This window comes from Protopterus annectens, chromosome 5.part0 (genome assembly GCF_019279795.1).
Source record: "Protopterus annectens isolate FY-2018-M chromosome 5.part0, PAN1.0, whole genome shotgun sequence".
Taxonomy (NCBI): Eukaryota; Metazoa; Chordata; order Ceratodontiformes; family Protopteridae; genus Protopterus; species Protopterus annectens.
In genome coordinates, this window is record NC_056735.1 from 1755109821 (window position 1) to 1755129499 (window position 19679).

Sequence of the window (19679 nt, forward strand, 5' to 3'; positions counted from 1 at the left end):
ATCAAGATATGATTATGTCACTTACCCTGCACCTTACTTGTATGTGCTAACCCCAGCTGTAACCCTTACTAAAAACCCTTTCCCTAACACTGACAGCATGCAAGGCATAAGAACACAAATTATAGACAATGCAAAACATGCACAACACTGCCTCTATGCCCTTATCTAACCCTTACACAAACCCCCACTCTTGAACAGTTATATATTCACAACCGCTATCAAAGTCTTGCACATCATCACAGCCACCTCCTTTTCATTCAAACATTAATTTTCCTACACAATCCTGCTTACCTACACTATATAAAACTAAATTCAACCTTATGTGAATCACACAAATGAGCATTCACTCATCTGTGCACTCTTTCTCATTCTCTCTCTCTCTCTCTCTCTCGTTTTAGACCAGTAGCATTTTCAATCAAATCGAATTCTACCTTTTCAGATACAAACAAATGTGCATATGTATGTATGTGTGTGTGTGCGTGTGTGTGTGTATATATATATATATATATATATATATATATATATATATATATATAAATGTATATGATATAAATTATATATACATGCACATACAACTTGAGTTATGTCCTTTTGATAGAAATGCTCAAATGTCGACATCTGACACCATTTGGCCAATACTAACAGATGACTGACATGTACGAAATCAACAGGGGAATATGTCCTTTCTCTGGAGCTCAGAGTTAACTTGTCCCCTTGCAAAAAGTATGGCTTTTGGTTTTGCCTGTTCTAAGGATTAACCTCAGAGCATGCACAGTAGCTTTTGACATTTCAGTTTTCAATTTCTTTTGTTAACTATAGGAATGTCAATATTTTCTCCATTCAGTGTAGAGTACTATGGCTTTATATAATATCATTATTGTGATATTGCACATATGCTGTTTCTAGAGATTTGTAGACCATGCTTAACTAACATTTCAGTAACCTGCAGTCAGTCTAATGTTTTGCTTACAGGTCAGACACCTTTTCTACAACATGTCTCCATGGACATCTCTCTGACAGTGCTTGGACAGTGGGACATTGACACCCTGGGAATCAATTACTGGTCATTTTTCATTTCCTTGCATTTATGTTTTTTTTTTTGCTTTTGGTTCTCCTGTCTTGAGGAGTACATTGTACAGTAATGAACTTGCATCCCACCTCATGCCAGAACTGATGCTTGCAAACCATTAACTCCACAGTGATAGCTTTCTGCTATGGTCATGTGATTCTGTGGTGAATTACTACCAGCTGGCTTTTCTGCTCCCCTTTTTTACATCGGGCAAGCCCTTCCTTTGTATGTACCTGTTAGTGAACTGGTATTGTGTTGAGTATGAGAGAATCGAGTAAAGGTGATAAAAAAATCATTCCAGCAAAGGTGATTAAAAATCAGCTGATGGAATATATCCAGTTGTCTGTGAGCAAGTTTACAGAACAGCTGGAATTTGGAAATTAGCATTTTCCACTGTAGTACAATCTAGAGTTGGTATATGTATAGATATATGTATTCATATATATATATATATATATATATATATATATATATATATATATATATATATATATATATATATACATATATATATATATATATATATATATATATATATATATATATATTTTTTTTTTTTTTTAGAAGGGGTGTAGGAGAGTGCAGGGTGGCTTGTGTTTTGCTGGGAGAAGCTATTTTGAAAGATTGTGTTTCATTTTGATTTGTTTAAGAGTGAAGAGTATAAGTTTTGTTTAGGATATAAAAGCTGATTTGCTTATTTTAACCAAATTTTGATAACAGTGAAAGAATTTTGAATGATGAACTAAAGTGCTGGTAAGGACAGGACTGTAGATAAAGAGCATATTGAACTATGCTAGCAAGGTGAGTGGCAGTATGTATTTTATTTATAAAAATTGTTAAATAACAGGAGGGGCTAATATTGATCATTGTGGGATGTCAACAGTGAATGATACAAAGAAGAAAAGATTTTGTTTCCATTTGACTGCTTGTTAAGTGTTAGTTAGATAGCTACTTAACCATGAGAGAGAGGTCTGGGTGAAGCACTCAGGGACCAAGTTGCCATAATGGTTAAGGTCTCCACCTCTCATGCACAAGGTGCAAGGTTCAATCCTGACCTCCGACCAATGCCTGTTTGGAATTCGCATGTTCTCCCTGTGTCTCCATGGGGTTTCTCCCATGTCCGAAAAACATGCTGTTTCCATGGCAAAGTCACCATTGAATGGAGCTGTGGGCAGCAGCACAAACTCTACATGGTGCCCTCTAGGGGGAAGAGTTGTACAGACCAACCGCTTTGGGTATCTTCTGTGGTGCACAGTATCTTCAAGATAGGAGAACACAGATTACAGACTGTGTGCTGTGACACAGCTACCCACTTGACAGTGTAAAATATGACACTAGGTGATTTGGTCATGTTGACTAATGTCGCCAAAATGGGCATGGGTAGTTACTGGTGCTAAGAGGGTTGAGGACCCAGCCTACTCTGACCCACACCAGGTACTCTTGCTGATGGTGGGAGAGGTGTATACGGGCCCCTATTAGTCAGTGTATGCCTGCCATAAAGCCCAGCAGTCGTAGGTCAATAAGCTTCTGGCCAGATGGTGTCTAGTTGCCCAGCCTGGGATAGCTCTGTTAAGTGAAAGCTGGATGTAAAACCAACCAACCTGCCAATCATGGAATTGTTATGCTTAATGTATGTTTACTAACAGGATACAGCTTGGAAGTAGAAGTGGATGAAATGATGATACGGAGAAGGCTGGGCATCCTATGTATCCAAGAGAAGAGATAGAAGGGCAGTGCAGCAAAGCCATTTGGGAGTGGGGGGCTGGCATAATGGTTAAGGTGTTTACCTTACAAACACAAGGTAAAGGGTTTGATTCTCACATTGGGTGACTGGTTAGGTTTAAAATTAGCCTAGTACTAATCTATGAACCAAAGGCAGAAAGTTTAGTAAGAAGAGGTTGATGGCATACGTTATCAAATGCTTTATAAGAACAGTGAAGATACCAGGTTATCATTATATGTTGGTTTATGATTTTGGTGAAGTTGATGAGGGTAGTGGTAGCACTATAGTGAGGTCAAAATACATTCAGGGTTTTAGAGAAGGTTGTTAGAGTTAATGTACTGCATAAGTTGCAAGTCAATACATTTTTCTAGTATTTTTGAGAAAGGGAACAGGAGAGGAATAGGCTGTAGCTGCAAAAATCTGCTGCTGTGCTATTTTTGTGGAGTGGTATTATATAGGAGCGTTTTCGACATGTAAGGAGGATATCTGTCAAAATGGATTGGGTTATCAGTATGGATACAGGGCCATGTTGTCAGCTGCTATTTTTGAGTATTGTTTTAGAACCTGGTCAGCTGCTAAAAAGGTTGCTTTTAGCTTAATTAGAAGTTTTCTTATAGTAGAAAGAAGAATGAACGTGACTGCTTATGACATGATGGGGAGACAGAATGGTGAATTGTTGTTATTTTTATTATTATTATCATGATCATTATTATTACTATTAACCATAGATAACATGTCTGTATAAAGTAGGAGTCAAACTAAGATGGTATTGAGTCAGTAGAGTTATAAGCAGAAGGAGAGCATGCGGTGGTTTGGCCAGGATATATTAGCTTGTTTAGTGATGACTAAAAACATCTTGAATTCCTTTTGTGTTTATATTGGAAGTTGGTAATAGGTTAGTTTAGCCATTTATTATAGTCCTTAGTAAGATTTCTGGGATACCTAAATGTGTGTAATCTATTTTGTGTTCTGTGTTTATGCCATTATTTCTAGATTTTGTATATTTGAGGGAGTCGTGTTATTTTTAATCATTTATCATAAATAATGGCAACACTGCTAACAATATGAGCTTTTGTGAACTTTATCTATTGAAGTAAAGTGATTACATCTGTTAATTGTGAATTGTTTCTATTTTGTGAGGCCATGTACAGATCATTAACTCCTCTTAACAGATAGTCCATGAACAGGGTAATATCATGACTGCACTCCATAGCAGAACTATGATGTAATACCAGTGTCTGTAAATATATTTTTTTTTTGGGGGGGGGGTCCAGACACTATATATATGTTTATATACAGAGAGAGAGAGAGAGAGAGTCCAAAGCTTGTGTATGTAGAAAAAGCAGATGAGGTGCATTTCTGGGAAAATTAGGAAAGTGCACACTCTGAAAAATAAACAGCACTAAAATCAGCTAAATTGGAGAAAATCTACCTTTATCTGTGAGCAGATAACACACAGGATAAACTGCAGACCAGGTTCCACTCACACAAAGCTTTTTCAATGATAACTGATACTGTGAAACCAAGTGATTTTTATAAAAAGTAAAACGTGACCAGTTTCAATAGCTTTTTTTAGTTTTCTAGTAATTTTAGTACATTTAATTTGGAGATAGCTGTGTTTATTCACTATTATGAAATCATTTTATTGGTATTTTTAAATGGTTATATGACTTAGCCATATGTTTTACTTTGTATTTTAAAAAGTATGATTTTACAGGATCAGTTAGCACTGAAAAATCTGACTGTGAGCAAAACCTGGTCTGCAGTTTATCCTGTGCGGATGCTCAGCTTTGATGCTGGATGACCAGAAGTATGTCAGTTCTATTTTCACATCATGTGATCTGATGCATTTTCACATTGCTGAGACTGCAGTGCAGCATTATGAGGTGCTGCATTTCTGAATGTACCTTCTTTTGGATGAGATGTTAAACCAAGGTCTTATCTGCTTGAGTTAGTGATAGTTTAAGCATATGTAAAAGATCCCATGGCACCTACTGAAATATGCGGGGGTGCTTTATTGACATTTTCATTAATTTTATATTATATAAAAAAAATAAATAAATTCCTTACAAGCTCATTTTTTATATTCATACTTACAATTATTTACAAATTATTAACACAAAAAAATAACTAAACAGTTCTATTTCTTTCATTATTTTTTCTTTTAGATTTATCTACTATCCCACACCTTTTCTTCAACAACCTTCTCTTAATTTCAGCTAATACATCATCCTATTCCATTTTCTTATTATATAATACATTCTTACATTTTCTTTTCCACAGAACCCATACTGCTACAAACAGTACTTTATCACATTTTTCAACATTGCATTTCTTTACTTTATCAAGCTTTCCAGTAATATCATATTCATATTTATACATTTAATAGGATCATATGATCATAGGAGATTGCTAGGCTACCGACCCGGAGGTCATTTGAAGCCTAGCCATTTCATCCCAATATAACACATAGAAATGTTAGTCAATACCGAAAAACTGCATTTAGTGATGACTGTCCATGTCCAGGAGGGTTGTAGGTGCTATCCTCAGTAAGAATTTACAGTGCCCCATCCACTGTAAATTTATTAGATCTATATTCATTTTTTAATTTTTCCCAAAATTCGTTATTCCTTTTTGCAACCAAAAAACAAAGTTTGTTGTTTCTACTTCACTACAATAAACATATTTTCTTGCCCCATCACCATGTCTAATAATATTCCACAGAAAATCCTCTGCTTTAAAAAAATTCAAACCTTTTTCGTCTGTTTTTATTGCCTTTTATCTTCTTTTAACTCCTTTCATGGGCACACCCCCACATTTTTCTTCTAAAATCATAATATACCATTATTTTATTTTCCTATTGACTTCACTTACTTTTAACTTTCATAATTTTATTTTTTTTCATAGTTTTTTCTTTCACCCTGTCCCTTTTTTCTTTTCTTTCCCCTGTTTTTCTGTCCCATACATTTTATATTATTCATATAGCATCTTACCTATCATTTCTTTATTTTGTCTTGCTCATTGCCAAGAAAAATACATAGATGCTAAGTGCACCATTGGATTTTTAAAATTCAAACCACCTTCTTCTTTCTTATTATAAATTATCCCTTTCTCGGTGGGTTCAGCCCTGTGCCTCAAATGAACTAAAAAAACTCTAATGACTTTTTTCTGTTTGAAATTGAAACATATATATTTCATTAGCTTCAAGGAGTGCAACTGAGTATTTGAGATCAACAGATTAAATACAACAAATAGTAAAAACAATAAAAATCAGATCTCAACACCATAAAAAGAAAGCTCACTTGTTTTAATACAAATACAAATAGCAGAGCTTTCGGAATTATCCCTTCTTCAATGCATATAAAACACAGTTCAAATAAAGAGTTTTTAAATACAGCACATGATCCCATCACCCAATAAGAACTCAGCTTGTCATACAGAGAACCTCAAGTTTAAAGATAAAGCATGACATATAAAAAGTACATTCAAAAGCAACTTAAAAAAGCACAACAGACACAGGCAGACAATAGCAACATTCACTTTGGTTTCATTTGCTTTGGTTTTAATACAGGTTTTAAACTAAGTGAAGCATTTAATACAGGTGCACGGCCAGCCTGCAGTTTTAAAATCCACCTGTCTTCAGTGAGTTCAGTGATATTTAGAACACCATCACATCTTAAATTGAAAATATGCATTGTAATGCTCTAAATTTAAATGCATGGTCTGTACCATTGCCATGAACATACTTAGCCAAGGAATTAGGAAGTATATTTCTTCTAATTTCTAAGAGATGTTCAGAAACTCTTTCCTTACATTTTCTATTAGATTTACCTATATAGAAACTAGTGTATGTCATGCACACAGCTAAATATACCATATTTTCTGTGTTACAAGTAGCAAAGCAATCAAATTCATAAATATGTTTTGTTCGTGGATGCTCAAAAGTAACAGAAGGATCAATGTGTTTACAAAAACACAGTTATAGCATGAAATAGTACCTTTCCTTTTAATTCTAGTGGATTGGTCCTTCTTTCCATGCATTTCCTTATAGCAGATTTTTTGTTTCAGGTTAGGGCATTTCTTAAAAGTAAAACTGGAAGATGCACCTATTATTTTACCTAGTTCTGGCATAGCAGTTAGTATGTCCCAGTTTGTCCATAGATCAGTAACACCACTAGTAATAACACTATATTTCATGATGCAGCTAAACTTTGTGCTGTTAATATGACTTTGGTTAGTCTATGGCTGTTCTGATGAAAAATATGGTTTGGCTCTACCATCTCTTTCATTAGTTATATAGTCAGATGCTTCATTCAAAAGACCTTCATCATAGCCTGTCATTTGAAATTCTTGTCCTAGCATATCCAGCTGCTGGTTACATAATGTTGCATCTGTAGTCAGTGTACTCACTCTCATATATTGGTTTTAACTATCCCTTTAAAAACATGACCAGGATGCATGCTGCAACTATGAAGAAATCTGCTAGCCCTAACTTCCTTCCTATAGATATTCATGGATATCATCCCATCAGTATTTTTAAATGCTATATCCCCCCCAAAATAAATAATTAAATAAATCTCTGTTCTAGAAAATTTCAACTTAAATCTCAGAAACTTTGTAGTAGTTTTCAAGAATCAAACATATTCCTGTAGTTCAATTTCATCACCCTTCCAAACCAAAACAAATGTCAGCAACAACGCATTTCTAAAATAGAATTTTATCAGTATAGCTACATGCATACTCTCCCATTCATATAGAGCTATGTTAGTATAAGTCTTTGCTATTGGTGCACCCGTAGCACCACCCAATACAGCTGCTCTCCAAATAGAAAAACATTACTTGTTAGTACAACTTCCAAAAGAGCACAAGAAATTTCTATTTTCCCATTTGTGAATGCTGTGTTCTTACATATTCTGTCACAGCCTGTATGCCATGTTCATTAGGGATGACAGTAAACAGTGAGTTGACATACATTGTTACAAAAATAAACTGGGCAGTCTCATTCACAGACTACCACTGATAAAGTTGTTTTAAAAAGCTATTAGTATTACAAATATAACTTTGAAGACAAGGATTTTAATTTTTCTTCAAAGAAAATTAAAACAGGTTCAGTTACCCATCCCGTCCCAGACACGATGTGTCACATTGGGTGATGCAACCAATCTTGCGAAGCACAGGATTAGCAACATATAAGAAGTTGAAGAGTTCAGATATAATATCATCTTGTACCTGAAACTCAAAAATAACATAATTAACCTTACATATTGTATTATTCACATTACTCCTATTTAATAATTGAAAAGTACTTGGATCATTTGAAAATTCTTGCATAGTCTGATTATATTGTGCACTATCCATTATAACTATGGCACCCCCCTTTGTCTGCCTGTTTAATAACGATACTAGTATAATTTTGCAGTTACTTTAAAGAATCAAATTCTTCTTTTGATAAATTATAACTCTTATTGTGCTTTGAATAATTAAAAAGCTCATACAACTATTTCTCCCAAGTACTATAGAAAGCTATAATTACAGGACCACTAACAAGAGCAAAAGTGATTAAACATTTACATACCTGTTTAGTAGTGACAGAATTTTGAAACGTTAATTTAACATGTAATTCCTTGCAAACAGCTTAAGAGCAGTAATAGTATCCATAAAATAGTCTTTACTTGTTGGTATAAACTGCAAGCCTCTTCTTAGCAGGAAAATATCAGTAGCAGAAAGTATCCTGATGGATAAATTAACAATTTCAAAATTGTCTGTAAAATTGTTCAACTCTTCACTTTCAACCTGCTGTGAGTTAGCGGACCATTTGATCTCATACAGACATTTCCTCTTCCTCTTTGATTTGCATTTATTCCCTGTGATGTGACTCTTATTTGTAGCTGCACTCGTCCAAGAGATTCAACTATTTGTCCTAATATGCAAGGATGTTGTTTTCTAAATGATAAGTAAAATTTTTTCCACAAAGCTACAATTTTTTATTTGCCCCAGTGTCGCTCTCCATTGACTTATTACACTTTCATAGTGATCAAATATCACTCCCAAGATCTTTACTTCATTTCTTGTGAAATATATTACATTTATTTTTTAATCTCACCAAATCCCTTCATTGTGTTTAATTGCAGGCCTGCTTCTTTTAAAAACATTTTGATCCTTATTACAACCTCACATATCCATCCTTTGTTTTTTGTTATTAGAGCAAAATCATATGCATATGCCATATATATTGGTAATATAACATTTTCTTCCATTTCACATATTGTCTCCCTCATTTCAAACATGCTTGTCTGTATTAATGCATTCATTGCTAATACAAATAAACACATACCCATAGGGCATCCCTGTTTTACTCCTCTCTTAATACTTATTTATTCCATCCTTCCATTTATCATAACTTGCACTCATAAATTGTCATAACATTTCTTTATTACATTAATATTTTTCTTCTCTACTCTATGCTTTTAAAAACTGTCATACTTATTCATGGCTCACTGTATCAAATGTTTTAGTGATGCCACATCCTTTCAGGTCTTGCCTCTTTATTTTCTTTCAATATCATCTCTACTACTTCTTTTACTATATTTAACATTTCAGCTTCCTTTCAGTCAGAGCCTTTCTCAGTGAATGTTAATTTATCATATGTTTACTACAGGGATTGTTAAAAAGAATGACTGTAGTAACATCAAAAATGAAAAACTAAAGACCACAGGGTGGTACAATAGAGGTAATGTTAGTGTAAGCTAAGACAGACTGTTGCAGAGATTGCTGGTAGCTGCTCAAACGTGTAGTACTTCCAGTTACAGATGTGCAAGCATGGTGTTTAGGGTTTGTATCTAGGCTAAGGTGTTTATTTATTTATTTCTTTATTTGTCTGGCTAAATGTGGACCCATTTGATAATATGATCCATGGAAACCTAATGACTGATGAGTTCAATACTTCATAACTTTAATTTCTTACATGATTAATGTTATTTATGTATTTACTTGCTTGATGTTCCATGTTCCTGCAATATTTAATTCCTTACCTATATCTTGTTGTACTTACCTACTGCTCAATGATCCTACAGTTGCTGTCTTTAATGATCACTATAATGAACATTCACGTTTTCATATAATAAATTGACATTTTCTAAGAAAGAACTGAATGAAAGTTAGGAAACCTAGCACTTCTTTTACCTCTCTTACATTTAAACCACAAACCCCTTCTTATACTACCTCATCCATCCTATTTTGTAATATTTTCATAAATGTTTCATAGTCAGTATTCCCTAGTGTTATAGTCCTCTAATTTTTTAATATCTTTTCTTTTATTCTTTTTCCATAAAAAGTGAATCACTCCACTGCATGTCTTGTTCCATTATACCTTCTTTCATTTATTCATTTAACATTTTCTTTAAAAACTTCTCTTTTTGTCTTTATCATTTCCTTATAATATTCAGAACTTATATCATCTAGCCCTGGCTTTGATTTATTCTTACCTTCTTTTATCACCTTCTCTATTTTTGTATTGTTCTATGATTTTCTAAAAAAAAATAATACTTACTGTTTCTGGTTTTCTTTTCACTTTCCATTCTTTTTGCCCATCCATTTTCTCTTTTCATATATTTATCAACAAAGCTTTCTACTACCTCCGTAATTTCTTCTTGTTTGTATTTTATATTTCTTATGACATTTAAGGTAGCATCCATCCTGCCTTCCCTCATTTTTACTTCTTTTCCTAAATAAGAGGAAACCTCTTCTTTCTTGCCTTAGTAACATCATTTTTACTTTTTCTTTATTCTTTTCATACATCTATTTTCTATCTCCCTTATTTTGTCATTTCCTTTTTCTTTTCATAATTCCATAATCTCATTTATGTTTCATTTTATTTCTTTTTCTATTCTTCTTTCCACTTCTAAATATATATTTTTTTACACTTCTGTTTACATACTATCCACAACTGTGGCCAATTTTTATAAAATGCTTTCATTAACATATATTTCTATAATAGTTATTTCTCTCTCTCTCTCTCAATTATCATTTATTTTTCCTTTTTAAACTTTGCAGTTAATTTCCTTATAGCTTTTTCTGCCTTCGCCTATTCTAGGCCATACTGCTGTATGATCTGAAAACTCTTCAATCTGTACTACCATGTTATTTTTTCATGTCTTTAAAATACATTACATAATTGAATCTGATCTTAAAAAAAATCCTCTATTATATGTCAGTCTCTATTCTCTCCTACTTTCAGATCTTCACATTTCATTAAATCCATTAACATTTTTAACATTCTGTGTCATTTCTCCTTTTACTTTCCTCAGATTACATTTAAAATCTCCTACCACCTCTACTGGCTTTTTACCAACACAATATTTTGATTTCTTCAAACAACTGTTTTCAGCACATCATATTAATATATGCGTAATCACTATTAATCACCTTATATATTTTTGTCTAATTCTCATATCACATATCACTAGCTTTTCTAGTACTACTACTATTATATCTAACCTTGTTATTTCTTCATTTTTATAAGAATTCTGATTCCAGAACGTGTCTCATTTCCTACTGACCAATTAATTTGTCTCCCATATTACCTGTATTCTTTATCTTTTTTCTTCTTTGTTACATCTGGTATGTAGCAAGTAAAATACATCTAAATATCACCACTGAGGGAAAAAAAAAAAAAAAAAAAAAAATATATATATATATATATATATATATATATATATATATATATATATATATATATATATATATATATATATATATATATATATATATATATAAATGTTTAATGCTATGCAAATGCAACAACTTCAAACATAAAGTGTGAAGTATTTTTGGCAACAATTATCTTCATCAGAGCATAAATCACCCTGCACTACGAACATTTAAATACCCTTTGATCAGGATTTCCTGTCACATGATGCAATTAAAAACACAATTCTTAATAAATAATGATGACTATACCATATCTGACAGAGTTAAAAAAAACAGAGTAAGAAAAAAAGCAACAACTTAAGAAAAATCATGGAAAAATACACTAAAAACATAACTCACTGAAAACATAAAATACTATTTACATTTGTTTCTATACTGATTTTTAGCCCAGTATGTGGTTTGCATGGTGTGTTGTCGCACCTGTGATTCATTTTAAATATGGAAGGCTAATGGAGGACTCAAAAGAGAATTTATGAACACCAGTACACCATTTTGTCATAGATCATGTTTCATTAGATTACAATGGTGATGAGACAATGAATTGGAATAATGGGAATTTGTGGCAAATTTTATTTCAATGTCAATTACAAAGTGGTTCTAACTAAAATCACTATAGAAACAAGTGTAACCAGTATTTTATGTTTTTAGTGAGTTATAGTTTTTAGTGTATTTTTCCATGATTTTTCTTAAGTTGTTGCATATTTATTATGCTGTTGTTTTTTTAACATTGTCAGATATGGTATAGTCATCATTTATTAGGTATTGCATTTTTAATTGCATCATGTTACAGAAAATCCTGATTGGAGGGTATTTGAATGTTAATAGTAGAGGATGCTTTATGTTTTGATGAGGGCAATTGGTGCCAAAAGTACTTAACACTTTATGTTTGAATTTTTTGCATTTATACAGCATTAAATCTTTATATATATATATATATATATATATATATATATATATATATATATATATATATATATATATATATATATATATATATATATATATATATATATATATCTACTTCAGTAGATCGAACTTATTACAAGTTTGAACCACATATGGCCAAGACCATTTGTTCGAACTTGTAATAGTTCGAACACTGAAGTAAAAAAAGAAAAAAACAAAATTAAACATCTGTAGAAGGGGGGCTATGCCCTCCTGCACCCCTATGTGGGGGCTCCACCCCCACACCCCCCTTACTTAAATATACAACTCTGAAATCGCACTACATTGTGGAAAAAGGAAATCTTCCTGTTATGCACTCTATGGAGATCTCCATTCAGTCTGATCGAACATTTACAAGTTCGAACATATGATCTTGACCATATGAGGTTCAAACTGTTATATGTTTGATCTACTGAAGGGGACCCATATATATATATATATATATATATATATATATATGTTTCCTCAGTGGTGATTTTTTTAGAGTTTGTTCTTTTTTATCTCCGCCTCTTGGCTTCCCAATGTTTTTGTTTAAGTGAAACAAACACCCATTTTCTTATGTTTTTACACCATTCCAATACCAACAAGCTTCTTATATAATTTCAAAAGCTATTCACATTTAATGCTGAAATTCACATGACATCATTTTCCTTTTTTGCAAGTCTTTCACTTCCAGATCTTACTTTTCTTTTCATTCTCTTAAGTTTGCCACAAGCTGACTTGTCACTATTTTCTTTTTCTTATTCTTTCACAATCTCTACCTCTTCTGCTCTTTCACCTTCTAAAATTGCAAATCTGTTCTCTTCCTTCATATTAATAGCCTCTCTTTGAACTGTGATTTCTTCTCTAATATTTATTCATTGTTTATCCTTTCTTCAGCATCCCCATCCCCATGCCATGTTCTCCTTCAACATCCTCTATAATAATATTTTCTACCATTTATCTTTCTTCTGGGCTTTCTGCTTTGTCTGGTCTTTCCTATTCTAATATGGGATATTTAAATCAAAAGTGCCTAAATTCTTTACTTTTTCAACAAAAAGGCTTACAGTTTCTTTTGCTGTGTGCCCCCTCTCCCCACATTGACCATGCCTTCATTTGTTACAGTCTTGTATTAAATGATGTTCATCCCCACAGAAATAACATTTTTTGGGTTAACCACAGTACAGAAGAAATCCTCTCTTATCACTCACAATTATTATATTTGAATATGTTGAATTTTCCAATTCTTAAAATCCATTGTTACCCAAACTTTTAAACCCCCAAGTCTATACATTTCTTGCATCACATATATTTTCAAATTTCATGTGCTTTATTACATTATGAAAAAAAACTTTAACTCATGCTTATCCATATCTGAAGTACTTTGTCACTTCATAAAAAATATAATCTCTCATATGAGTTAATATTCATGTCTTTAATGCTAAATCCTAGTAGCAAAATAATACTATCCATAATATCCATAATGTCATACCTGTTCAGGTTGCCATCACTTTTGCTTTGCATTCTTACCACTGGTTGTCTTCTCTGTGACTGTTGATAAACTGCATTTGTTTGTCTCCTCTCATTTCCTTCTTCCATTCTTCCTTGTCTGTTGCAGAAGTAACCTCTGAAAATTGGCTACTCCACCAGCTCTTATTTTGTCCCTTCATCAGTAGCTGTTTGTTTCCAACCTCTCAATTTCTTCTTGCTGTAATATCCTCTCTGCCATATAACTTCTTCTCCTTCTTGTGGTTCTGCCTGGTTCATCAAATTTATTAGAGTTTGTGTCTCTGGCCCTCTATTTTCCAGATCAGTAACAGTTATTTCATATCGTCCTTCCTTCCTTCAGTAATTTTTGTCCTGCTCTCATTTCTAGCTCTGCTACACTATCTTCCATCGCAGGACATCCAGAACTACAGTAGCAGCCTTGGAGTGCCACCTAGCAGGTCCAGAAAGACTACCATATTTACATTATTCACATATTATGAACTATTTATAATTATTTACACTCTTCTATAAGTATCTTTCCCTCTTACTATCTACACTTTTGCAAACACATTCACTTTATGACCCCCACTCTTTTCTCATAACCAAAATCTTATTTTTCTCAATATCTCTGCCAATATATATTTCTTTTACATTTTATCTCCTTCATTCTTTTATTTCATATAGTCCAAATTATATAAAACCTTATTCTGTCTTTAGAAATTCCCTTCTTTTATTTTTATAATAACTAAATTACAACATATCCATATCTATATTTTTGTATTTTCCTAAGACTATACAAGTAGTTTTCTTCATGTAATTTTTCCCATTATTTCTTTACCCTTTTACATTAAAAAAAGTTTTGTTGTCTCAACTTCATTCCAATGATTATATATTCTTTCTTCTACATTTTTTGAATGGCATGTTCACTTTTACTGGTGATTTTTTTATGGATACTCTCTATAAATAATCTCTGTATTCTACATAGTTTTGCACTGTAGCATTCTGATTTTTTTAATGCCTTTATCTTTCTTTCATTAATTTTTCCCCATGGATATATACAATAATACTCATTCATTATATTCAATTACCATACTTTCCTTTTTTCTTCTGCCTCTCTTAACTTTGATTTCCACAGGATTATTTTCTCTTGATATTCTTTCATTTCCCCATTCATTTCTTTTCTTCCTCTTTTAAATTTGTCCACCATACACCGTATTGTTTTATATTTTTCTGTCATTATCATACTATTTTCTTCTTTCATCCACTTTAATATGTTATATAAATTCAGTGATGCTGCATATACCACCAGATTTATTAGTCTCAATTCTCCTTCTTGTTCTTTGATATATAATATTCCCCTTTCAACTGGATTCAGTCTGGATCCCCATATAAATGATAAGAGACTTGACAAAAAAAAATTCTCATGTTTTATAAGAATCATATAAAGATTTTGCAAATGTGCCATTTTCCATATAAAACAGAGTTTACTAAATATACTTTCTTCTTATATTATAGATTATCCTGGGGATTCAACAAACTCTGTGCAAGCTTTGCACAAAGCCTAGATGGAATTTACATATTTGCACAGTGAGCAGCAGCAATAATTACATATTCATGCTGCACACTGCACACTCAGTTTAAAAGTAAATAAAATTGTCTTGTGGCTAGCAACAGTGTTGCCAGCCAGGAAACTGTGGAAAGCAACATGGATAGCAGCAAATATGTCAAATATGTAGACCTGTTTACCTATGGGCAAACTAGTTCTGTGGGATTGCACTGAATGCCACAATGATTGCCAGGATTAATAATATAGCAATGTATAGGATCCAAACACATTACAGGACAGTGTATACACTGCAGAGTATTGTGGAATCCCATTTCACACATGCTGTACAAAAGTAGTGTAAATGCTCCATAACAGTACACACAATCAAGGGATGAATTGTAGTAATGAACACAGGGAAAGTGGACAGGTGAAACATCTTAATGTACAACAGAGGAGGGCATTTAAATGAAGACAGTTCTTGCAGGAACACTAATCACATATTGACATATACAGTACAGACTGCACAGTGTAACTGTATATTATGTGACTGTCACACAAGGTGAAAACAATGGAGAAGGATGTTTTTGTGATATAAGCAACATGACACACACAATGGAGAGAAAATCTATTAGGGATGTTATCTATAATAGGGGTTAGCTGCATATTGTGAAGGTGTGCAAAATGAGTTGTATGAAAATGAATACAATGCCAACAAAAATCTCCACCAAGTGGACAATATCAGAATAGTACCACCAGTAATGTCATGTCTCTGACATAACATATGTGATTGTGAGTGATCATAGATGTTTCTGCATTAACACACTTGTACAACTATTATGAGATGTCAGCAATTTATGAGGATAATCAAATACACCATCCTGACCCTGTAAAATCTGCTGTAGGTGTTGAGGGACACACTGCTATGCCTGTATGTGACATTATGAACAACCCGGGCTAGTTGATAGGTGTGCATGGAATATATATGGCTCAATCCACACTGTCATGGATGTAGCCCATACCATCAGTGTTATCAAACAGTTACGTCTGTACTGTATGCATCACTTACTAAGCAATCTACAACAAGACTTAGTGGACCAAATTACCATCTTCTGTGACCATAGCTTGAGAACTGGCTTAGTTTCAGTGGAGTATAAAACAGCAGCCATAATCACCTTGCACAAAGGTGGGCTATCAACTAACCTGCAAAACAAGTCCAACAAGTTTCACCTACAAGGTCATACAAATAATCATCATGACCCTTATCTACAAGGACATAAGTGACTTTAAACAATAGATCCAACTCAATTTGACTTTGTTAAAGTTAGAGCATGCCTATTAAACATAGCAGACTTCTTTGACAAAGTCACCAAAGGGCTGGATGAATGTAAGACAGTGCATGCCACCTATGTTGATCTGGCCAAGGGTTTTGACACAATCCTCCACTCGGGTATCTTTGAGAAACTCTCCCAGCTGGGGATTAACCTTTACATCGGTAGATGGTTAGCCAATTGGCTCACTGACAGAGCACATACGTGACAGTCGATGAATCAACCTCTACCAGTAGAGCTGTCACCAGTGGTATACCACAAGGTTCTGTGCCGGGCCCTTTACTGTTTGGAATCTAATTCTAAGTCCAGGCTAAAGCATACTGCCTTTGGTTTACAAAGTTTGCTGATGATTTTATATTGGGTGCAATCACTGAGCCCACCAACAATGGTTACACATTACAGGAGGGGGCTAACACAGACAAATGATTGGTGCCAAACCCTCATGGTATACAAAGACATGTAAAAATGGGTCATTATATTTGTCTTTTGCAAAGTTTAATTCCCCACTAATTACAGCATTGAAAACACTCCCCAGGGTCAAACCCAGTGCTGCAAGACCAAGGAACACAGGTATACAGCAATCTGAACTTCAACCACCAAGTTTCCACAGTTGTAAGGAAAGGCTTCTACACTGTGCACCTTGTAAGTCAGGCCATCATATCCAGACGAGAGGATGTTATAACACCACTGTACTTGAACCTCATCAAAACACTAATAGAGTACAATGCTTCCTTTTGCATGTACCTCACCAGACACCTGCAGCTGACGGAGAAACGACAGGGGTTTCTCAACTAGAAAATACAGTGCCTACAAACCATGCCATGATGTACGTGGATAGACTGAGATCCCTGTCACTGTACTCTGTATCTTATAGGATGAAGTGACTTTTACCTGCCTTACAGGCCAGTCTATGACCCTGCCCTGATGGAAATGCTTCACATCCACAAATCTAATGGCACAAGAGTCATTAACTCTAGGGAACTTAACCTAGCCTGCAGCATTAACAGAACAAGCTTGAGAGGCAGCTATAGCTGATGACATCAGCAGAGTCTGCTGAGAGGAAGATGGTAATAGCAGTGTCCAAAATGCTAGTGGAAAATGCTCTCTCCAATGTCAAGCAAGTGCACAAACAGACACATACACCAGTTGACTTCAGTGAGAACAGAACCCCTACCTATCTAACTACACTGATTAGAGGTCTTTATATTTAATGCAAGTGCCATGGCACAAGTCTGACTTTGAGAATGTCAAACAACACTTTTTTTAAGTGATGGCATCAGCAGTGTCTGGTGAGAGGAAGATGGTAATAGCAGTGTCCAACATGTTGTGTAACATGCTCTCTCTCACACACACACACACACACACACACACACACACACACACACACACACACACACACACACACACACACACACACCAGTTGACTTAGATTAGAACCTCTACCTATATAAGTATGTTGACTAAGAGCTCAGTACTTTACACAAATGACATGGCACAAATCTGATTTTTACAAGGCTGTACCACAATTTATAGTGGATGATATCAGCTTTGGATATTGAAGAGAAGATGTTGGAAAGCCTGCATGAAATGGATGTGTGGTCATGTGCAACTGTCAAAATATTGTTGCTGAATGGGTTTGGACTGGTAACTGCAGGATAATCAGTAATGCTCTTCTGACTAGACACACACACACACACACACACACACACACACACACACACACACACACCACTCATCTGCAGTGAGAACAGATCCCCTATCTATCTTAGTGCATTAGTGCATGTACTGGAGAACTCAGTACTTTATGCAGGTACCACAGCACAAGTCTGATTTTACAAAGCTGCAGGACAACTTATAGTGGATGGCATAAGCACTGGATGTTGCAGAAATGTTGGAAGGCCTGCATGAAATGGATAGCTAGCCCTGTCCAACTGTCAAGATATTAAAGTGCTGCATGTTACCAGATTGATGAGTGTGCAATGTGTAGTATTTAGTGTTGTGTTTCCAATGTGCAGGTGCACTTTAAGAGACAGATTTGCAAAGTATATGCAAAAAGGTGTCCACATTACTACAAATACTGGGAAATTTGAAAGTGTATTGTCAATATATAGATGTGCATTGTATATAAGAAAGCATTTGTCATTTATTTCTGTAGTGTAGTTGATATATTTGTGAACAAGTACTGAGAGACCAAGGCTGCAGTGCATGGGGGGAGGTAACAGATGGGTGCATTGTAAATATGTGTTATTTTCTTATATAGTGCCTTCCTTTTGTTTGTGTTTTCACATGTAGTTTCATGACATGAAGACTAAATGGACAGTAAACAAAAGTAATACATGATATTGTCCACTTTGCATAGTGTACTGCCAAGCAGCAGGTTTGCATGATGGATGGCAAAGTGTTTACGGATGCAAGATACACATTTATACTGCTTGCCCTGTTTGAGAGTAGTTAAGCAGTGATCAAATGTGAGGCTCATTGATAAAATAATGAGAGCTCTGGGTAAAAGTGTATGAAACCCACCTGCTGCATAGCTGATTCTGTGGTAGCAAGTGTAAATACATTGACACATTTCCCTTGGAACCCAGAAGATATAGGGTTCGAATACAAGTATATGTGATAGTTTTAAATAAGTAGCGATAATGCAATTAAATAATTATTAATACTACATTCAGTGTGTTAGTGTTGGTTATCTTAGTGTAACATGTTTAAGCAGAATTGAGCAGAGAAAACCACACCAATGAAGAGCCATTCACCATCACTTGGTATTGATGCACAATGCCAAACTCCACGCAAACAGAGAGGACAAAAAGTGAAGGGCTCCATTGCTTCATTGTTTATTTATGTGTGTTATACATGATTCTATTTTTTAACCAGATTAAAGTGTTAAAA